Genomic DNA, 21,785 nt, shown 5'->3' on the forward strand with positions numbered 1-21,785 from the left:
GCTACCCAACACTTCATTGTTTTAAAGGATTCCTCTCCACCATCACCACAACAGAAGCAATTAAACCATGGTTATTGGATTTCACTGCCTTTTCAGATTGCTCAGCATGACTGATACTTCCAGCAGCGGTCAGACAAAACTCTAATGTTGCATATACTTCCTGCTGAAAAAGCAGCCAGACAGCCATTTATTTTTGTGCTTACAGAACAAACTGGCCCACAAAACAGGAACTTCAAAATCCTATTTGAGTCTCAAGAATCACATTAAGGGACACAGCACATTTAGTAGGAGAGAGGAAAACTGAAGACTGTGAACAGAAGACCAAAGAGGTTTGTCACAAAGATTTTGAAAAGTGTAGAATCATTGGACTGAATGCAACAGCAGTTTTAAAAGTCTTAAAAGAAGTGTGTTTCATCAGAACCATTTTGCATACTATTGTAATCTTTCTGCTGCACAAATCTTACTGTTACAGTGCAGTCCAATGAAAAAAAAATAATAAAAAAAAGGAGCTATTTCAAGGCAAACAGGATCCTAAGAGCAAGGAATAAAATTCACAGGAGGCTCATGTAACATGGGAATGGGCAAAACAAGAGAGGGCTGGGACTTTGCAAACCATGGCAGGCAACTTGGGTAAAAGAACTTCTAATAGCCCCAGGATGACAGGAAAGAACTGTAACCTTAAGTGAGCTAGTGCCCTGCACAAAGCAATGTCTGGCCAGCCCTGAACCAGATTGTTAAAGAAATCAAAAGAAAAAAATCTGGAAGATCTAGAAGATCGCATTCTACAAGGTATTACTATCGTGTTCTGTTTTTACTCAAGTCAGAGTCTATTCAAGAATTTTGGTTTCTCATGTCTTTTCATACTGAGGAATCATTAATATTTTAGGCCTAAAGCTCTTCGCCTTAGTAGACTGACCATAAGAGGATACAACCTTTCAGCAAAGGATGCAAACCTATAGGATACCAGGCCTATCTTTATGCAAGTGATTCAGCTGCACAAAAGAACAATCAAGCTGCTCTAATGGATTCTGCAACAGTTTGGGGAAAAGCTTAGTGAAAGCTGAGGGGGATATGGAAACTGAAAAGGTTTTGTGCTGTAAGCAAGTCTAGAAACAAAATTCTACAGTACTTCGTATTACCAAGCAAACTTGGCATGTTTATCATTGGGTGTAAATTATCTAGAAATATAAGAATTTTTAAACTCCACATGACAGTCATTTGGGTTCTGGTGGCAGTGTGCAAAAACATTTAGCTGATTTAGCTCAATTTAGTGAAAACAGGGTAGACATGTTCACATCCAAACCAAACTTCAAAGAGGAAAACTTGTTTTATAAAGAACAGCCAATTCAAAACAAAAAACCCTTTCACAAATATGTCCTTTCTTCCTTGACTTTTGCAATGTCTTCTCTTTTTTCTAGTATTCTCCTGTAAAGTAAAGGTATTTCCCCACTTTTTTCTCTGACATACTGTCCACCTCCTTACCCATCGCGCTTACCCTATCACCTCTCACAACCTCTTCTGTCCTCTTTCATCTTTTCCTTCAACCCAGTCTACCTCAATAACCCTTACGATGGGCCTGTATGAGTGTCAGTCTCATACAAATACATGCACATGGACACACACCCACTATATACAACTTGCACTATATGATCCCACGCACCCCTCCTACTCTACCCTCAGCAGTTCAATGGAAGAAAGGGCAGAAGTATGGCAAAAAGCAACACTCAAGCCTCTCAGGAAGACCTTGCTCAGCAGATTACAGATAGCACCACCCCCAATCCAGTGCAGCATCCTTAATTTACTAGTTTCTTAAAACCTGAAATCTGCCTTTGCAAAGAACTTGCATTTTTCCTCTTCCCTCTCCCTTTCCTCCTTTAGGCATATTATGGCTGCAAATTACAGTTGACAACTGTGGTGTTTACAGTTTTATTGAGACCATTACAGACCCTGGGAGTCATATATCTGTTAATACCAAAACTGAACATTTCTGGTTATCTCTCAAAAACTAATATGTAGATAATGGGTGCTTTTTATTAGGAATTTTGAAATTCCCATTTGATAAAGTTTATGAAAGAAGCGAGTACAGGACTGGTACAAATTAACATTTTTGCAGTTTTCTGAACACAGGTGGTTTGGTTTGTCCTGGTTACATTAGACACATGAGAAGCAGCTTAGGGAGATTGGAAGGTTTTTTGGGTGACAGACAACACTTCATTTAGAAATGATGATAAATATATCAGTCAGCTATGCTTTGTTCTTTGGATTTTAAAATGGCAAAACTGAACTCTCTCTCTTATCCCTGTGCCTGGGTTCCATAAGATTTACAGAACTGGAATTAGCAATATAATTTTAATATATTTTCTTCTAAGCAAACATTTTCCCTTGAAAAAATGCATGGATATTTCCTACTCAGAACATCAGTTCTTTCTGCTGTGTTCCCAGAACTCCTACAAGAACACAAATACTTTGTTTAAAGCATCATTTTCTTCTTTGCTTACTTCAAAGCCTACGCAGTTTCTTCTACAGGAAAATGTTTCATGGCTCCATCAATGCAGCACAGAGGAAGCATCTAAATTTAAACAAGTTCTTTCATCTGTCAGACATAGTACAAACAGACAGATCCAATATAGCTCATTCTTTAGGCATACAAAACTTATGCTCTGACATTAAGCTTTTCCAAAAAAGGCCTCAGCTTCATTTCAAGTTACATACTGTGAGAAGTTTTACCAGAGAGAGGAGGATTTAAAGAAAAAACGATAGGCCTAAATGGCAACATACAGCTTTGGTTTGGATTCTCTCAGTGGAGTCAGGTCTACTCAAAAGCTTGAGTTCCTGCCCTCTCTTCTTTCCCCGGGACTATCAGTGTAAAAGATATTACCTCTCCTATGACCAGGTCTGGTTCGATTCATAAACTTGTGTTTATGAACATGGAAACATCACTGGCAATAGCCTCCACCTTAAAGTCAAGACCACACTGCACTAAGGTTAGCAGAGAAAGAATAACGGATTGTAAACTCTAGAACACAAAAAAACAGCTACAAAGAAAGCAACTGATAAACACAGATCCAGAACTGGTTTCTACTTACCAGCAGCTTGACCCACTAGGAAGTTTATGTAGGCATCTTGTAAAACACCACAGCAAAGCAGTTTTAAACGTCTGTAGGATTAGGCTGACAATCTAAAGACCACCATTAGCACCAGTGGTCTGTCACTTTATCATCTTGCAACTATTAAGTTAGAGCAATCCTGACAGAAGTTATACCCAAAAAGTCTTTTCCATTAAAATATTAGTAAGATTTTAAATGGTCATTGTTTTCAGTGTTTTCAGTGTAGGCTTGCAAATGCCAGATTCAGGAATCAAGAATACTGTAAGCCCAGGAGTCAGAGGCGAGGAACATTTTCCTTCTTGCGTAGCCACTTTGGGAATACAGCACTACGTGATGAGCTTACTCAGCATGCTTTAAGGCTGCTGCAAGAGTTCCTGAGAACAGCCTTGATCATTTCCAAGTCATGCATAACATACATGATAAACTGAAGAAGCAGAATTATTTTTTTGAACTAGTTTTTCTTGCTCATGGCAGTGCACCTACCTTGAATAAAACTGATTAAAATGAGCTATTAGTGTTGCACAGAGGAATTCCCAAAAGTTATCTTTCTATTTCATCACGTGGCTCCAAAAGGAAAAAGTAATAGCTTACCTCTTAGAAAAAAGGAAGGGCTATTTATCTTTGGTACTTTCTCTTGTAACTGTGGAATTAAATAGGATAACAAAGACCTCAATGACATGTTCTTCATGATTTAGAAGAGCTTTAACAGAAACACTATGCAAAGACTCATTTTCTAATAAAAACTATTCACCAGCTTTGATCCTGGCAAACTTACTCTGACAACTGCAGTAACAAAGAGGTTACTTCCATCATCTGTCTGTTCTGATCACCTCCTAGAAGTTGGCATCCCAAGCAAAAGCAGTAAAACAGCTCATGGGAACTGCACAAATGAAGGAGTGGACACAATGCAAAATTAAGTGCGATAACACGCCTGGCTGCTACAGAGACATCCCATACTGTTGATAAAATTAGGGGATCTTCCAGAGGCAGGGAGGGCCTTTAAATCACTCAAAGAAGAATCTCTAAAATTTGTCTGACAAAGACCTCATCTGTCATTCATCATTCAGCAGCAGCAAGCAGTTCACAGACTGTGTCCCTCTCTAAAGTTATGAGGTATAAAAACCCTGTGTTAAACTGATCTATTGAACAAAACACAAAACTACATCCAAAAAAAGGTAAAAATTATTCTTAAAAGATAGCCACTGGAGCCTGTAAAAACCCTCACAATTGTGCACACAGATTAATACCCGGATTTACCCCATGCAGTCACAAAAGTCTTACATTTTTCCTGAAATAATTATAGCTCTCTTGGAAAACAGATTATTTATTCTTAAAGGAAGCATGCCAATGCTTTTCTGGATGAGCCATGCAAGCAGACAGAAGCTGCTGGAGCAGGTCAGTAAGGGCACCGCAAAAGGACGGTGTTGCTTTGCTCCCTTTAAAGAGAGATCACAAGCACTGGCTTTGTTAATAAGTATTGACTCCCCTCTCTAATTACTGCATTCTAGACTTCACAATTTTAGTGGACCATGAAACTCAGCAGTCTGCAGACGCCACTTGCCCAGGTTAGATTTTGCTCTTACTGACAATTTAACACTCCAAAAAGGAGCAGGTAAACTTTTTTTCTAGAAGATACATATTTGTCAAATTTCCAAAAATAGCCATAAGACCTAGGAATGTAGTTACTGATACCCATTAAATTAAGTTCCCAGAATCTGCTGATTTGCATGCCTAAAGTTAGAAAATACAAATCCAATATTCAGACTTGCAAATTAGTGAACAGGTTTTCAGAAGAGTGAGCAAACTCAGTACCTTGGAAAACCAGCCTATTTAGCTATTAAAGCTGTAAAGAAAATCCTGGCTATAGATGTGAGCACTTTCAGCCTTGTTCCCATAACTCTCTAATTAATCGCACTGAGCAATACTTTTGCTTTCCTTATGCATGACTTATTTAGAAACAGACACTCAACCCTAATTAACTACAGGTGGGAATTTAAAGCCTTTAATTCTGAATAACATTGTTGGCAGGATAGAATACAGTTTAAATATTTTTCTGTTTTTCCCCATTGATGTTCCCAAGTAGATAAATCTCTGACTACTGTTTCTTTTAAATTTTTACCACATTAAATATCTACCTTAAAAAGAAAGCTCTATAGAAAATTGTGATCTTCTGTTCCCTTATTATTCTGAAGCATTTTTGTCTAACTGAAGTAATTTATTAACTTACCAGGGAAGAGATCTAAAGCATTTGTTAAGAAATCTATGGATTCATTTCTTCTGCTTAAAGCCAAAATATATTTATTTCTTTGACAAGCTCACTTCCTGTTCATATCCTCAATATTGACACCCAAGAAGGCTGTGCAGTTCTGAAGGGCTAACTGTCTTTCACTTCCTTTTGAGGCTTGCAAGACCAAAAAGAAAGAAAAAAAAAAAAAAAAAAGAGGGAGAGCTGTTGTTCACCAGAATACCACAGTTATAAAAAGCCAGCACATTTATAAAACAACTGACCAAACACATTTGCACAAAAGCCAAGTAAAGCGAGGGCCTCTTTTCTACCTTCTGGTATCTGTAACAGTAAAGTGGCCATCTAATTTTAAAGAACACATGTAGGGAACAACTATTTGTTAACCTTCAGTTAACAGTTAAGCTGACTGACAGTGAACCACATGATTAACAGGTGACTAACACCCTATAGAGCAACAGAGACTTTGTCAGATATGAACGAACATCTGAATTTTATATGTTCAAACTCAGTTAGTATTTCCCAGAGATCTAGTCTCCCAGTGCTCTCAGACTAATTTGCTCCTACCAGGGACAAGTACCAGGATGGCAAGATTTAACATGAGATCAGACTGCTTTCCCTGCATCCCTGCTGTTGCATACTGCATGTTTAAATTGCAGTCAAGAAAGTACTTATTCAGTATATTCACTCAAGTGAATATTAAAAGTCTGTCTAGATGAATGGAAAGCACATTATTGCAGCTACCAGAAGAATACGCTGTTAGACTGCACTTCATTCCTTACAGAGTAATGTGGTTGCCTACTAAGGACTCCATATTATTTCTATACGAAAGCCTGACTCAACATCAGTAGCAACGGTGAATTTTTGTCACTCATGCCTGAGGGCCATCATACATCTTAAAAAGACATTTTTGGAAATGGCAACCCACCTACGTGTATATAAAACTAGTACTGATGAGCGAAATGCAAACCATCATGCTAAGCTGCCAACATACATAGCCAGTTTATCTTTAAAACAAGGCGTCTACACTGAAAATACATGCAGGATTGGTGTAAATACTCTCTAGCTTACTCAAATTGTTTGGCTGGAGGGAGATATCATTTCTGTAGGAGATCCATAATAAAAGACATCACAGCTTCCAGTAGTTTCTGCTCAGTTTCACAAACAGAGTAAGAGGACCATATCAAATCATTCTGGTGTAGCCCTACATCTGGAACATTTTGTATTTATGTTACACAATGTAGCTGCTTCTCAAGGACACCTTCGCCAAAGCGCTGCCCAACCGTTCTGAACACCAGCAGCACTCTCAGCGTAGTAACTAGCTAGGCAGCTCTGGTTTTCTCTAACCTATAGTCTGTGATGTGAAAACAGGCTATGTATGTATAGAGAAACACCACCTTTAATCTAGTACACCATACTCTTTTGGAGTGGTTTATGCAGCAACATGCAGCTTCAGCACCTATTTGTCCAATTAAATGGATGTATCAATCAAATGAAACATAGTAACATATTTCTGGTTTTTTTGAGAGTAGAGAGAGGTTCAGCTTTTTCTTTCAGCAAGTAGACTTTGCATCTGATCCTCTCATATAACATTGACTTGGAAGACAGCTCTGGAGGTAAACAATACCCTTCATACATACTATAGTAAATGGGTCAGAATATTTTATAAAAAGAAGTATTTGCAAAACCTTTGAAGGCTGGTAACTTGCTTCTGAGATGAAAAATACACATACAAATGAGAACATTCAAGATGGAAATGACCCTATTTTTGAAGACATAAGTTCTAAAGAGTCTTTATCTTTTCAAAATTGTATTATCTGCTATACAGAGCTGCTTGGAAATATATTCAAAGTTTAGAAATTGTATTATTAACACAAGTGTTTAAAACAGACCCAATATCCGGCCCAAATCCTGAATTTGTGTAATAGGCTGGACTGTTTTTTTCTTTTAAGAAAGAAAAAAATGCTTAAAACATGAATCATTTTCTGCTGGAAATATCAAGGTTTTTACTTTAATGAGAACTAAAAAATTACCATTTTCCATGAAAACATTTCACTTGAAAAATACCCAATAGTGTTTACTTAAAATCCCAGAAATTTAAAAGCAGCCTGACAACCTCAAGCTGCATCTACATTCTGCGGACATAAGATTTCAGTCTTCTGAAATGGTCAGTCCAACAACATCCTCCATCTTACGGTACCTTGTGATACCATGTCTCACACAGCTCCATGTCACCTTGAGAATCATGGTGACTGTACAGAGGGCTACTGCTGATCACTCAGTGTAATAATTTAGTAAAATTAGGATTGACTTTCCCAGTCAGGTCAATGATTTGAAGTGAGCAACAAGATATAGTTGGGAAAGATGAAGTATTACTTTTAAGAGGCTTTAGTATGGTGGCATAGCTAGCAACTAATTCAAAACCACAGGTGACCAGATGTTTTTACTAACAGTGGACATGATACAGTGAAGGATCCAATGTTTTGGCCTACAAAACAGTCCTATGGACCATTCATTCTCATTTAGGGGAAAGACCACTTGACAAGCACAACATCTGCTTCTTAAGTTGAAAACACAGCCATTAACACGCATGTTATTCCTTTCGATGCTGCTCGCCAATAAGAAGGAAGGACAGGAGAGAGAGTTGCTGAGACTGCGTGAAAAAATGCACTCCACCAACCGTCAGCAGTTCAGAGCAGGGTTCACTAAAACTTTCAGTGAATACATGGGAAGTCCTAAATTACTTAAAACCTGGGAACATGAGAGGAAGGTTGTGCTCTCACTAGTTTTGTGTAAAGTCATCTACTGCCACGGAAGCAGAAAGCAAAAATAAGTTTTTGAAAGGTTTTACCATTCTGGCATCGGTAACTGCAATCCACACATGAAAAGGACAGTACAGTAATGCCGAATGTTAAAAGGTTAAGGGTCTTTTACAAGCATGTCATTATCTTTATCCAATTCCACAGAAAGTTCATTTTCAATTCCAAATTTTTGTTGCTGTCCTGTCCCTTGAAATAAGGACAGAAAACTACATGCTAAGCAACAGCTTAGTATAACCATTTTATGATGCAACTACAACCTTTTACAAAAATGCAGTCCAAGCAGATTCCTCTAGAAAGAGGGATTTGGGGGGGAGGGGGGGGAGAAGCCTTTAGGAAACAGATCTATGTTCCACCTTGTTCACACTTCTTTCACCTTGAACACAAAAAAGACCAGGTTTGATTAGATATAAATATACAGCAGATTAAGCAGAAATCCCCTTGCCTTTCATATCACATGGCCAACAAACTCAACACAATCATTTCTATAGAATCATAGCATTACCAGGCACAGAATATTTGCAAGTGAGTCACAGTTAAACTAAACCGCAGAGAAACTAAACTCGATTTACTCATTGTGGATCACTACTCAAAAGGTTCAGAGTTCAAAAATAGTTTAACGTATGAATACCGGTCTTGGATATGACTCTTGTCTATGCCAGTTAATTTTTTGATTTGTTAAAACTGAACTGAGTAAGGAGCTTGGCTGTTACACATGGAAAAAAGAAGGTATGGGGAAGTGTGCAAAACAGTCTCCCTTCATAACAAACAGACGGGATGACCACAGTGCTCAGAGATATATTCTGTAATGGATTACTACAGGTCCATGTGTTCCTCAGTACAGTCACGAGTACTTTGCATATGACCAGCACTGTCATCACTGTACCTTTTCCACCAGGTATGAAAAGCTTATAACCCCAGAGGAGCTTTTCTGGCTTTTAAAGTACACCCGTAGAAATCGCTAAATCAGTACTACACAAAATGCAATCTGTAGTCCAGGAACATAAGACTAGCAGAAGTAAAAAAAAAAAAAAAAAAAAAGATCAACTTTGCTAAATCAGAGCTAGCTGCAAATACAGCAGTAGCCCCTAGTGGCAATATTTAGCACAACCCTCCCAGGTCTCCCAGTGATGGGAATGGACCACTGCCTGTAATGCCACGAAGTTAAAGAATATGAAGAGCATGACTTTTTAAGTTCACCTTCCTGTTTTTCATGTGTATATAACCACTATGGTGAAAATAGTGAAAAGATAAGAAAAAAGGTTACAGCCTCTGCATTCTAGTTTCAATAAGGAAGCAATGTTTTTATAGAAGTTAGTGAAGAATTCAGTAAGCTGTTGTGAGGGAAATAAAGCTGTTTTAAATTCAAATATGAAGTCGAGGAAACTATTCTATCAGCTGTGTCTGCCTGTTCTGAGTCTAATAGTGCAGGATCCCTACCTATGCCCATGTACTGGATCCGAGTTAAATATTTATCTTTCAAAACTTGCTCTTATATCATTGGACCTCATACAACGTTCTATTGATGTTCATCAATAAAGAACAATATTCGACTGCTCATATTTTAAGTCTCCATAGGTATTATGTACTAACAAGGAATTTTCAAATTTTCAGCATAACAACATAGAGCTCTATGTGTTTCCAAAGTAGTTAAAGTTCGGAAAGAAACTGGTAATCTTAAATTGAATAAAACTCAACTTCAGACTTCAAAATCAGATTTTTTGTCATAAGCATAAAGTTAAAATATAAACTTACCTTCATTTTAGGCTCTGAGGATTCACAAAACACAGTTTTTGTTTTTATAAACACCTAAATAAGTAGAACAAGTACATACCTGTCTCCTATTTAGCATCAGATAATGCAGATAATGCAGATAATAAGCAGTGAATCTGCAAGGACACGCATACTTTCTCCACAATCCACTAATCTGGAAACAAACATTATGCATCTTTTCAGAAAGTTATTTTGTCTGTGCATTACTAAGTGTCCCTGACAAGTCTTAACTAAGGAATAGGATAGAGGGGAAAAAAAATCACTTTCCAGGTTAGTAAGGAGCAAAGAGTAGAGTTGGATTTACTCCTCATATGGTGCTTTTTGCTAAGGAAAAGTAACCACAGGGAGTGATCAGTTAAAGGAATAAGCAAACCAGTCTAAGGTAACATCAAGGAAAATCTTTCACTGACTTGATATGCTGTACAGATCTTCAACAGATTTATTTTACATAATAATCATTGTAGGAACAACAATACCAGGATCAACAAAAGCAGCCTGTAGTAGTTTACTGCTAAAGTAAATTCTTAGTAGTGAATTCTTTGATCATGTCCTATTGCACCCAGACAGATTTGCACCTCATCATGCTACACACCATATAAACAAAGTAAGAGGAGATCATTCTGCAGAGTTTTCTGCAGTGTTTTCATTATTCATTCCATTTGTTGGGAACAGAAAGAGCTTGGTTTTTTTCTAAATAGTGCTGAGCAGTCAGAGCAGAAAGATGAGGCAGAAAGCCAATTGCAGTGGACAAGGCTCCGGTGAAAAAAGAACTGCTGCCTCACGTGCTGCTTCCTTGGGACCCTGGGGAAGGCAACAGCTCCCGCAGATACTGCTGTTCAGGACGCCTACATAAAAACAGCCAAAGAGTATACTGTGTACTGCACTATGCTGATAAAAGCACTGTTAAAATTATCATTTGAAAATGGGAAAACTTCAACTTTGGACAACATTAAAGGCTCCAGAAATATTCCTATATTTGATTTCTGTAGTTATAAATAAATACAAGTCTGTCTGCTGAGTTATGACAAACATTACTAATAAAGTGCGTGGAAAAAACACACCCCACAAAACAGACATGAAAAATCTGACTGCTGGGAACTTTCCTAAAATCTAGTAAGTTATCGTACAATATCAGATACGCATCATCTATTAACTTCAATATTCATTCTGTTTACATTGCATAGACAAGCACACACATTTTCTAGTCAAATTCAATATGGTACATAAAAGAAAAATTGGTCTGTCTTTCACATTGTCATCAACAGAAAATCTTTGAAAGCCTATACTAAAAAACTGATGAGTGAATTAGAACAGAATCCAGGTCACTGTGACATTGTCTGTTACTTTTGGCCTAATGCTTATGAAAGCCGCACTGCCAGCAGGGTGGACAGACAACATTACTCAAACATACATGAATGCAGATAATCCTAAAATTCCAATCAGTCTCTGTACCCTTTTCCCTGTTACTCTATAAACATATGGCAGACATGATTACATTTAACATTAATTTTAGAAGCCAATACAAGACAAAAAGCATTCGCTGAAAGCCTCTGAACGATCTGCAGTTAAGATCATGTAAAATGTGGCTAAGAAGCATTGCTCCTGATCTTTCCTTGTTAATATGAAGGAGAGTAAGCCATGATTAATGTACGAAAATCGCATGCTATACACTTAAAGGTTAATACTTGAAGGTATTAACCATATCCAAATGCATAAATCTAAACTGTAGCCATATCCCACCACATCCAAATGCTTAGGTCAAGTTTAGTCTACCAAATTACAGCATGGATTAGATTGGCCCACTGTCATTTTAAACACAGGGCATTTTTTCAGATTACTGAAAAAAGCTGCTTAGAAGAACTGCCTGAACTGCAATGCCTTTGACAAAGGCAGCACACTAAGAAATCACCCCGTTTGCTACAACAAGGCAGCGCAGCAGCTCGCTGAAGCAGCCTGGGCGATAAGAGCAATGAGCGCTGGCCGACACCTAGCATTGGAAACATTCTCCTCAGAGAGGTTCACATTTTCTTATTCATGGCTTTTAGTGCCTTATTTTCTACTTTAAGTTTTAAAGGTGTTCTTTATTGCCCAGGAACAGTTATTAGCTAACATCTGTGTACATTGCCTTTATATCACAAATGGTTAAACACTGATGCAGTGTTTAAAAAAGAAAAAGAACACAGGTTTTTGTCTACAGTAGTTCTGTGTCCATGGGAAGTCACTTCCAGTCTTCTAAGGGAAAATACAGATATCATACTGCCTTATTTTATACAATACTGAAGATGTTATAGAATCTCACTATGCTTCAGCAATATATTTTAATAAAAGCAGGAGCTTTCATTTCACTTAACACAAGGACCACTAAAACACAAGCTTTTGTTTCAACCTACACAGTGGTGTCCATGCAAAAGGCATGTGTTTACAGAACAGTATTCTTTATTTTTTTTTATATATATATATATATATATTATATATATATATATATATATATATTATATATATATATATATTAAACCTCTCTCTCTCTTAAAATGGTAAAGTACTACCTACATCTACGCTGCATATTCTCTGCTCCTGCAAGGTCCATTTGCTAAAAGATTTTAAATCAACTTTAAAAAAATTGTTTTATATACAGGAATAATTATTCTTTTTATACTAACAGAAACCACGCTACAGTTAAAGATCACACTCAAATATGATTTACACAGCAGATCATTCAGTGTTCTAACATCCATATAAAGGAACAAGATAAAGGTTAAGATACTTAAAAGCTAGTACAAAGATTTGAGAGTATATATGCCCATAGAAACATGCATCATTTGCTCATATGCACTTGAATATGCATCATTCAAAAGTTTATGGTAAAAACAGAGATTCTTCTTCACTAGCACTAGATTACCTAGTTTGGTAAGTGTGGCTTGTTAGCAGCTGCTGTAAACCTGTTTGATAGCTTACATTTGAGGTTTAACATGCTTACCAGTTACCAAAATTCTCCTGTCTCCCCTCAGAAATATCTTCAAATGTGAACCCACGCACCAAGAAATAAAAAAGAAAAAATTCTCAGTATAAAAAGAGTTCTTTCAGCACCATGCAGTCAGCTTACAGTCCCCTCTCCTTTCTTCCTGCTTTCTAACCCCTTGTATACCTGGAAAAATCCCCTTATCAGAAAGCTGACCCTGCTTCTACACCCATTGCCACTGTAAACAATGTTACGTTTTAACTCCAAACAAGCTGCTTTTCCACACTTAGAAGAAAACCTTTCCAGCTGCAATATTTTAGACGTTTCAGTTCTGTGTATTTCCATGTCCAGTTCTGCTGGCCTTACCCACACTTAGTGATGTCTGTCATCTCACTGACTGTAAGAGAAAGTATACAGTACTAATCAATCTAAGCAAGGATAGCATGCCTGCACTTTCGATATTTAAGCATTTTTTCCTTCTCTGTGCTGAAGGTAACATTTGGCAGTGAACAGCTACCTTGTTGGGTTTCTTGAGGAGGAAAGGTGCTTGGAGACATACAATCGGACTTCCCCCCTTTCCATCCCAAGCTACGGATTCAGGGTCGTAGGCGGGTGCAAAGCCAGCCCAAATACTAGTGCCATGAAAGTGTGCCTAAAAGCAAATGTATGGGAAGCAGAGAAGGGGCAGGCATGTTTCTTCCTTCTGAGGTGTACTTTTAACTAGCAGAGGTGAACAGAGCAGTGTGCAAGATAGAAGACTACTAAACACAAGCACTTTGATAGCCTACAAAGAGCGCAAGTCATCTACTTCTGCTCAGTTCTCTAATCTCCTTCCTTAGGACCAAAGGAAGGAAACAGTGAAAAAGCTTTTTGGTTTGGGGGGTTTTTTGTTTTAATTTTAGGCCAGCATTGGTGTGAGCAAAAGTACTCTACACCTCAGGGCAGCAGAGGGAAGCTGAATTTTCTTCTGCAGCAAACTCTCTCCAAAATGTCACTATAATGGAGAACTCCTATAGTTTTTATGACCTGTAGTCCATCTCCTAAGCACCTCCAGGTAAAAGAAAACAATCAGAAAACCAGGCAGAGATGGCTGCAAAGTGGCACTAACTAGGCATGAGCAACGTAACTTGAGTTTTCATTTGCAGTGCTGTAAATCCACTTCTCCACAAGTGAGAGTTTGGATTCTGCAATTTCACCATACTTAACTATTCTTGACATTATGCCTAGACACATTATCTGGAAAAGAGTTATGCTGAACTGCTAGATCCCAGATCCCTTCCCCCTGCAGATACTTCAGCAGCATGAAGTACCAGTCTGGCAATTTTTCTCAGTGTCAGCTTTAAAGCCATTTGCCTTTTTGAAACGAGCACTTCAATATTCTTCCACAAAGCAACAGCGAAAGTCGTGAGTTTTACAGAATGAGAGTCGGAACTAGATGTATCAAAGAAATTCTAGAAGACTAAGATGGCTTTCTGATGTCTCATCTAAAGAGGATCATGGTCCTGCTCTCAGTCAGCGTAAACCGCATGTTATTCCACATAAATGCTGAACACATACACCTTTAACCAAATCAACAGAACAGAAGCAATGAATTAGAGCTTGGCAAATGCCCTTTGACATCACTGTTTAAGTGCGTGGGAACAAAAAAATAATCTGATAATTTGAGACACAGGAAACAAATTCAGGAAAAGGGCTTAAGTGATGTCATTGCACAGGTTTTAATGACTTGCTGATTTAAATATTTACCTCATTTAGAAAACTGAAGTTTTTCTCTTTTTCATATTTAGTACCTAAAAACCTTCCTACCTCAACATTTCTGTAAGTTATGTCAGACATTTAAAAAAAAATTAGCTTCCATCAGGATTCAGTCCAACACAACTGCTGAATGGTATTTAGGAAATAATGAAGATGGCAATTGATGATGGTAAGATTCACATTTTATGTATCACATTTCAGCATATAGCTGAGAATCAGTGTCAAAAGGTAAGCCTACTTTTCTGTTGCAACTCAACTACATTTGCAGAAAACAGAAAAGCATATAATACCAGCTAACTACACAGTTGGCATTAGCCACGTAAGAAAAGCAGAGATTATACAGTTACTATTAAAAGTTACCAGTTGTTAAAATCAGGAAGTTATAATTCTCCACAATTAAGATGAACAGGCACTTGAACAAGATAAAGTCTTTAAGCTATATAAAAGTCCTTGGAAAAGGTAACTGGTTCATTTGGGTTCTGAAGTTCCTTTAAATTTCTTATTAATATACACAATGTGAGTATTGTTCTCACTGCCACGAAAAAAAGGCTTTTAATATCTCTCACACACCAGCAGTAACATCCTTATACAGAAACTAACATAAGACAAGCACTTAAAGTGGCATTCTCAGCACTGAAGTTGAATACCAAGAGCAGCTCATGCCCATAATGGCTAGATCTCTTGCTAGCTATTAACAGCAGATGCGATGACTTTTTCTTTTTCTCTTCCCCCCTCCCCCCGCCCCCTTCTATTTGATTGCACGTTAGCAATGTTATTCTGAAGGTATCTTCTATACTTTATACAGAACAGGATTTAAGGAAGTTTCAGAAACAGACTACCTGCACAGCCAACCACTAAACTCAGACTGTTGTGTTTCGACTTGCCTACATGAATTTCACACAACCTGACCACAAAACCACCACGGAGTCCTACTGTAACTAGCTTCTGCTACCTGACCTAGCTCTAAACAGCATGTTAACAATGAGCTCAGTTGTTAGCATGTCCTTCATTTGTAAGCTTGGTGAGCATATTTGTTCACTGGATGAGATATAGATTAATAAATTATAAGGAACACTGTTTACTACATTATCATTCATTACTCAAGAGAGTGCAAAGGTAATTATAGAGCAACAGTTGACTCAGATTACCAAGAGAACCTTATGAAAGTCAACTTAAAACCTTATGTATTAATGACCACTTTATTTTCTAGTAGGGATAATTATTTTCATTGCTAAATAGATGCAAGTTATCTGCATTTTAATAAAATTCATACAGTTCTGTATTTAAAAGTTTAAACTGAGATACAAACCTTGAATGACCTCACACACCAATAACAACTCTCCTTTTATTGTATATACCACAAAATCTGGTGTTTCACAATGCCTCCCCTACAAACATGTCTTTACCTGAGAATTTCTGAGCTTTTGTTTTAAACAGAAAAAAAGCCTTTTTTAGAATTAAAAAGTTACAGATATTCAAAGGGCAAATAAAAAGGATCCCCAACAAATCTTGAAAACCATCCTCAAGTAGCAGTCATCCTACATAGCTTTCTGGAATGCCATAGTGCAGCTAGTCCACAGGAGAACGGCTGAAGTAGGAAGGATTCTGCCTTTACAGTCAGAAATGTAATTTCTTAGTGATGGGATGTCAGACTGAAAAAGGGGAATGTAAAGTATGTCTATATGAAGATACGGGTGTTTTGGCAAGACTCAGCTGAAGAAAGTCTAGAAGTGTAACTCCATAAAACTACAAAAAGGTTTCAATTCAATCCAAAACAATTTACTTTTCTATATCAGTGGCTCTGTTGCGATTCTCAGATTCTGAAGATGGTTCTCCCCAGTTCTGAAGATGAATGTAATTAGCCAAATAGTTTTATTTCCTAATCATTTACAAATATTAATACAAATAATGACTATCTTAATATTCAATTAATAAACTGAAGCATCACCACACAAGACAGTGAACTGCAGTACGCGAGGGCACAGAGGAAGAATATTCTGATTACTCACTTCGAGAAGATACCATCAAGCCCTTCTGATACAAGAGAAAGCATTTAAACAGAAATTTTTCTTACAGTAATATTATCTGCTTTAACAATGTGACAATTCAGGTCATTTATAGGCAATTTTTTTTTAAGTCTATTTTAGACTCAAACTTTGGTTTTGGATTTAAAATACCTGTTTTACAGTGGAAGCAAGCCTAGGAATCTGAAACAGTGTTAACTACTGCCTCAGCCTAGCAGACAAATAAAGGCTACCTGTGTAATCATTAACTTAAGTAAATGAATAAAAAGCCACCCTTCCTCCACCATACTAGCTGGGGCTTAAAGAGTAGTCAGACAGGCCCTGCAGCCAGGACCAGGAGGAGTGGCAGAGTGCTATACCTTCTGCCTCCCTCTACCTCCAGAAGTCACTGAGTGCTGTCAGGAGTGCAAAACTGCTCCCAGGTTTGCAGATTTGTCTAAATCTATACCTCTCCTGCTTCATAGAGGCAGAGGATATGTGCACCAAAAATTAGTTTAGACAACTCTTGCTTCAAATTGCTGCAAGGTCCTCAAAGAGATCACACAGAAGCTCAAACAAAAATCCAGTTGGTCCAGAGAAAGCAAACAAAGTTAATGTACAGATTAAAAGGGAGAGGTTGCGCTGTTAATATCAGGCCTAGGACAACTGCCCACAACTAGGCCACCAGCAACCCCGAGAGAGGCCTAGTATTGCAGCACTAGGGGTAGCCCTCAGAGACAGTTCAAACCCAGCTGGTTTGAAGCATGCAGGAATATAGTCACAACATAATTACAGTTATAAAGCTGGGTATTATTTACAACAGCTGAAAGTCAAAACCTGAGGACTTGGTCACAACTGTAACTAACAGAATCAAATAGCCTAGCATCAAAACATCATGTGTCCAACTAACAAAAAGCCGAATCTTCACAAAGGCCAGAGGAAATCCAGCATCTAATTCAGTCAGAATTACTTTAGCAACAGCCAACATTTTCTCTCCCCAGTATTCATCTACATCTGGGCACGCTGGCAACAATTTGAAAGGGAGGTATGCGCCTGCAATTATTAATGAGGGGAAGGCTAGACCTGTAAGTCTGACGCATTAATGTCTATTCTGTTCAGAAGTCAAGAATAAATCCCAGGATTTCATGTCTCAGATGAAATTTTGAGTTCCGCCCCATTTTTCCTCCTTTCCAGGCTATTTAACATATTTTACATTAACATCTGTGACACACTTAGCATTAATACCTAGTAACTAACACCATTTCATAGCTCTGCTCTTGCCTCCAATTGTAATCCATTATATGCTCCATGTTATTGCGTTCAGTGCAATCAAAGGCATCAGCAAAATTGCTTTGAAGTGCATTAAATCTTTTTTTTCTTTAGAGGTCTCACTTTGCAAACTACTGTATAATTTTTTTTTCCCTTTTCTGCTTTTACAGATTTTTCCATATCTTCTGATATTGCCTTAACTGTTGTATATTTGTGTCAGAGAAGACATTTCTGATTTTAAGGTTTACTTATTTCATTCATTAACAACTCAGCACAGCCCCATCCTCCCTCTCCACAATAATTTCAGAAGCAGTTTCTTCTGCTAAAGCCATTTCCGTAAAAATAGCACTTGCAAGGCAGCTAGTTCAAGAAACCATTAGAATTTCCTCTTTCAATCTCCTCCACTCACTTGGGTTATTGACAAAACTACAGCTCTGGGGATGCCCTCTCAAAGCAGAATTCCGCCTCTGGTTGTCTGAAGTATCTAAGTTTGTTGATAAGTTTGTTGAAATTATAGAGATGTCCACAGCCACACAGGTGATTAAAAGGTTTCTACCATCAAGAGCTGGAGGCAAAAGTTTATTCATAGATTTTACATGATGGAAGGGATCACTATGATCATATAAGTGTAACTATACGCCCTGTATCGACTTACAGTCAGGAGAGATATTACATACAGTATCTAATAATGAAATAGGATGCCTGTTTTTTCCTCATAGAAAAGGAGTGCCACGTACAAGATTTGCAGTCAATAATTTGATTAATCAAATTAATCAAATCAAATTATTTGACAATACTGTGACAATACTGTTTTTCTCTCACATCAAAGACTAGAAGAAAATCTACCCAGAGTTAATAGAGAACAAAACCCAAACATCTCATTTTAAAATTTGCTTCATATTTTTGCTTTCCCTCTGACAAATCTTTCCTCTTGGGAAGATAATTTGCCTTATACACCAGAAATATACCACTACTTAGAGACATAGCAGTGCAAAATACAGCAGTTAAAATATTTTATCACAGTACTCAAGACATACTGACAAAGAGCATCAGATAAAAACACTGCCCAGTTATAAACAGGATTTTGACTGAAATGGTGCGACATGAAGTAGTCCATCACCATGACTTAAGAAGTGGGTAAAGTCTGACAACTGCAATTTTAAGAAACACAGATATTGACGGACATATGACAAAGAACAAATAAGAGCCCAAGTGAAAAATCATTACTTTTTTGCATGAACAGCTTTCTTTTTCAATATTTGTGTTTCATTAGTTGCCAAAAGTGACACATTCCCTGAGCATGTTCTTTCTCTCCAATCCAAAAATCTCTCAAGCCTATTTATCTGCAAAAGCAACCTACTCCTATGATTTTGCATAAAAACTAATTAGAAAAAGTAACAGCTTGCACACACAGTCCAATTTCAGCTACGCTTAAAAGCACCTCAGAAATGACAGTTACCAGCACCAGAAAGCATTTTTGCTTTCTTGTGGGGTATTCTAAAGAAGCCTCTTCAGCAAAGAGCATATTTATACTATTTTGGCACATCTGTGTCCGATCGTAACCTTTCTTTGTAACCCTTTGTGTATTATCATTAGCAAGACAAGCAGTTATGAATACAAATTCTAATTTCTTTAAGGAAATTACCATCCTGATCTCCATGGAGTCAATGTTCCAAGACCAATGAAAATTATTGGGTAAAACAGATGTTGTGTGACAAGGGCTAAATAGCCAAGCCAGCCCAAGATATACACACACAAGGGGCTTTCCTAGATAATCGATGAACCAAATAGTACCTTCTTACTGGCTTCAAGGATATTGTTTTGATCCTAAATATTTGGAAGAGGGAGAAAAAGGAATAAAGAAATAGAAAAATTATATTCAGAAAGCTAAGTTTCATTTCCTGGCATTTTTCCAACAACACATTTGTTTCAATAGAAGGCACATGGGATTAATTTGGCCCACAGAAACAGTAAATCATCTAATAATAACAGACAGGGAAATTTAACAGCTAATATATTTCCATGCAAGATCCTCATAAAAGAGCTGTTTATACCTTACATTCCCTCATTTGTGAAGTGAGAGGAATATTTAGAAGTAAGTTCCTATATGCTCAGCCTCCTTCCTCAATATTTTCAAGTTTCAGCACTCTTAGATAAACTGCAACTTCAGAAAAATATCAAAAACATTGCCTTCACTAGGAAAATCAGCAAGGCAACCAGTTTTCTTTCACAGTGGTCTCTATTGCATCTCAAGGTTCCCACTGCTGCCTAGATTAGCCCTAATAGTCATATAGGTTTTCCCCTAATACACTATATAGCAATCAGATATTCAATCACTATGGTCCAGTCAGCAAAATGCAGCTGGTGATGCAAAGCCAGGAACAAGGACAGCTACACCCTGAAGTGAATGACTTTACTGATTTCCAAAACCAAACCAAACCAAAAAAAAAAAATCACCAACAACAAAGAAAAACAGGCAGGGCATAGTTCTTGTTGAAGGTTTCAAAAAAATAAGAAAAATCCTGGACAATAAAGACATTTTTCAAAGACCACAGAGGCATGGTATTAGAGTCTAATCTAATTTATCTCCCACTACAAGAAGCAAACCCAAAAAAACTGCTGTTTGCATAAACCCATAAAATCATATCCATTTAACAGGCAGAGATGCAGCAGCAGCAGCAGCAGAGGGGATTTTATTTTCCTGTTAGTGTTTGCAGATACCTTGCTGCAGTGAATGCTGTCTTGAATGCAAATTACCTCAACTCTCTACAAGCCACACTGCAATGTCTGAGACTGCCAACATACAGTACAAGGGCAGAAGACATATATTTGGGAAAAAGGGAGCAGGGGAGAACAGTTTGGAAAGGGTGTAACTTGCCTTTAAAGGAACAAAGCCAAGGAACCTCTGCAAGGTTTGAATTTTTCACAAAAGGTTAACCCAGTCTACATGTAGGAAGGAGAGAGTTGAACATAATTATATGTTCAGGAAGCTATTTATTGATTGCTATGAAAGCAAGTTACTGTGCCTGCATGTCCTGAATGATGCCTTCACTACACAGCTAAACCAAGTCAACTAGTTGGAGGATACAGCCTTCTAGGATAGATTAACCTGGTGCAGAATCACAGCACTGTCAGCACTCACACTTTGCAGAGCTATTGGCTTGTGAAAGGTGCAGAACAAGAAGTAGCCTACCCCGACTTCTTGGCACACAAGCTAATTTTGAGTTAAAGAGCATACTTGCATTTGAATTAAGGATTTGCATGCATGGACAGGGCTTGAGTTGGTATCAACACTGAATTCTAACTTAACAGCAGGAAAAACAAGTCCTCATTAGTTATTCCATTCATACAACTGATTAATCATGCTGCTCCACTGAAATCTCTTCTCTAAACTGTCTCCAGCCCTGACATTTTCCAGCCATTTCAAAGTATCTCTGAAAGCACTCTTTTGTCCAAGCCTTCAAATTAACATTAGCTTCTAATAGGAAGTTATTTCTGCTTGTTCCTGTAGATAGTTAAACACAGCACACTGTTTCATGCTTAAACATTAACAGAATTTGACTGCAATTTTACACATGAAAATGACTCTGATGGTTTGGACTATAGTATGTTTACGAGCAGAAAGATTTTCCATTAAGAGTCATGCTGCTGGTTTCCAGTGCACAGCAAAGACTGATACAATAACATAATCCTGAAGTAGCCTATTTCGGTATTACAAGTTTATATCAAGCAACACCAAGAACTGAATACTCCCAGACTGCTAGACATCCATCAGCAATCTTATGTCTGCCAACCTAGATAAAACCTGTTGTCTTCCCTAATTCAACAGGCTGATGTCAAAGGTTGTGAGGGAACTAC

The 21,785-nt window shown here is 37.7% G+C and overlaps 1 protein-coding gene across 3 annotated transcripts in view; it reads right to left on the reverse strand.

The window, feature by feature from the left end:
- FGD4 (FYVE, RhoGEF and PH domain containing 4) overlaps window positions 1–21,785 on the reverse strand; it is a 119,119-nt gene that overhangs the window by 94,515 nt on the left and 2,819 nt on the right. Inside the window, exon 1 of one of the 3 annotated variants that reach the window (XM_064514460.1) lies at window positions 12,919–12,939. The exons of 1 other annotated variant lie outside the window; for it this stretch is intronic. The gene's annotated coding sequence lies outside the window, so the exon portion shown is untranslated. Of the gene's footprint in view, window positions 1–10,002; window positions 10,023–12,918; window positions 12,940–21,785 lie in introns of those variants that run through there. One more of the 3 variants, XM_064514453.1, reaches the window with a different exon arrangement.

Source organism: Dromaius novaehollandiae, chromosome 1 (assembly GCF_036370855.1).
Source record: "Dromaius novaehollandiae isolate bDroNov1 chromosome 1, bDroNov1.hap1, whole genome shotgun sequence".
NCBI lineage: Eukaryota > Metazoa > Chordata > Aves > Casuariiformes > Dromaiidae > Dromaius > Dromaius novaehollandiae.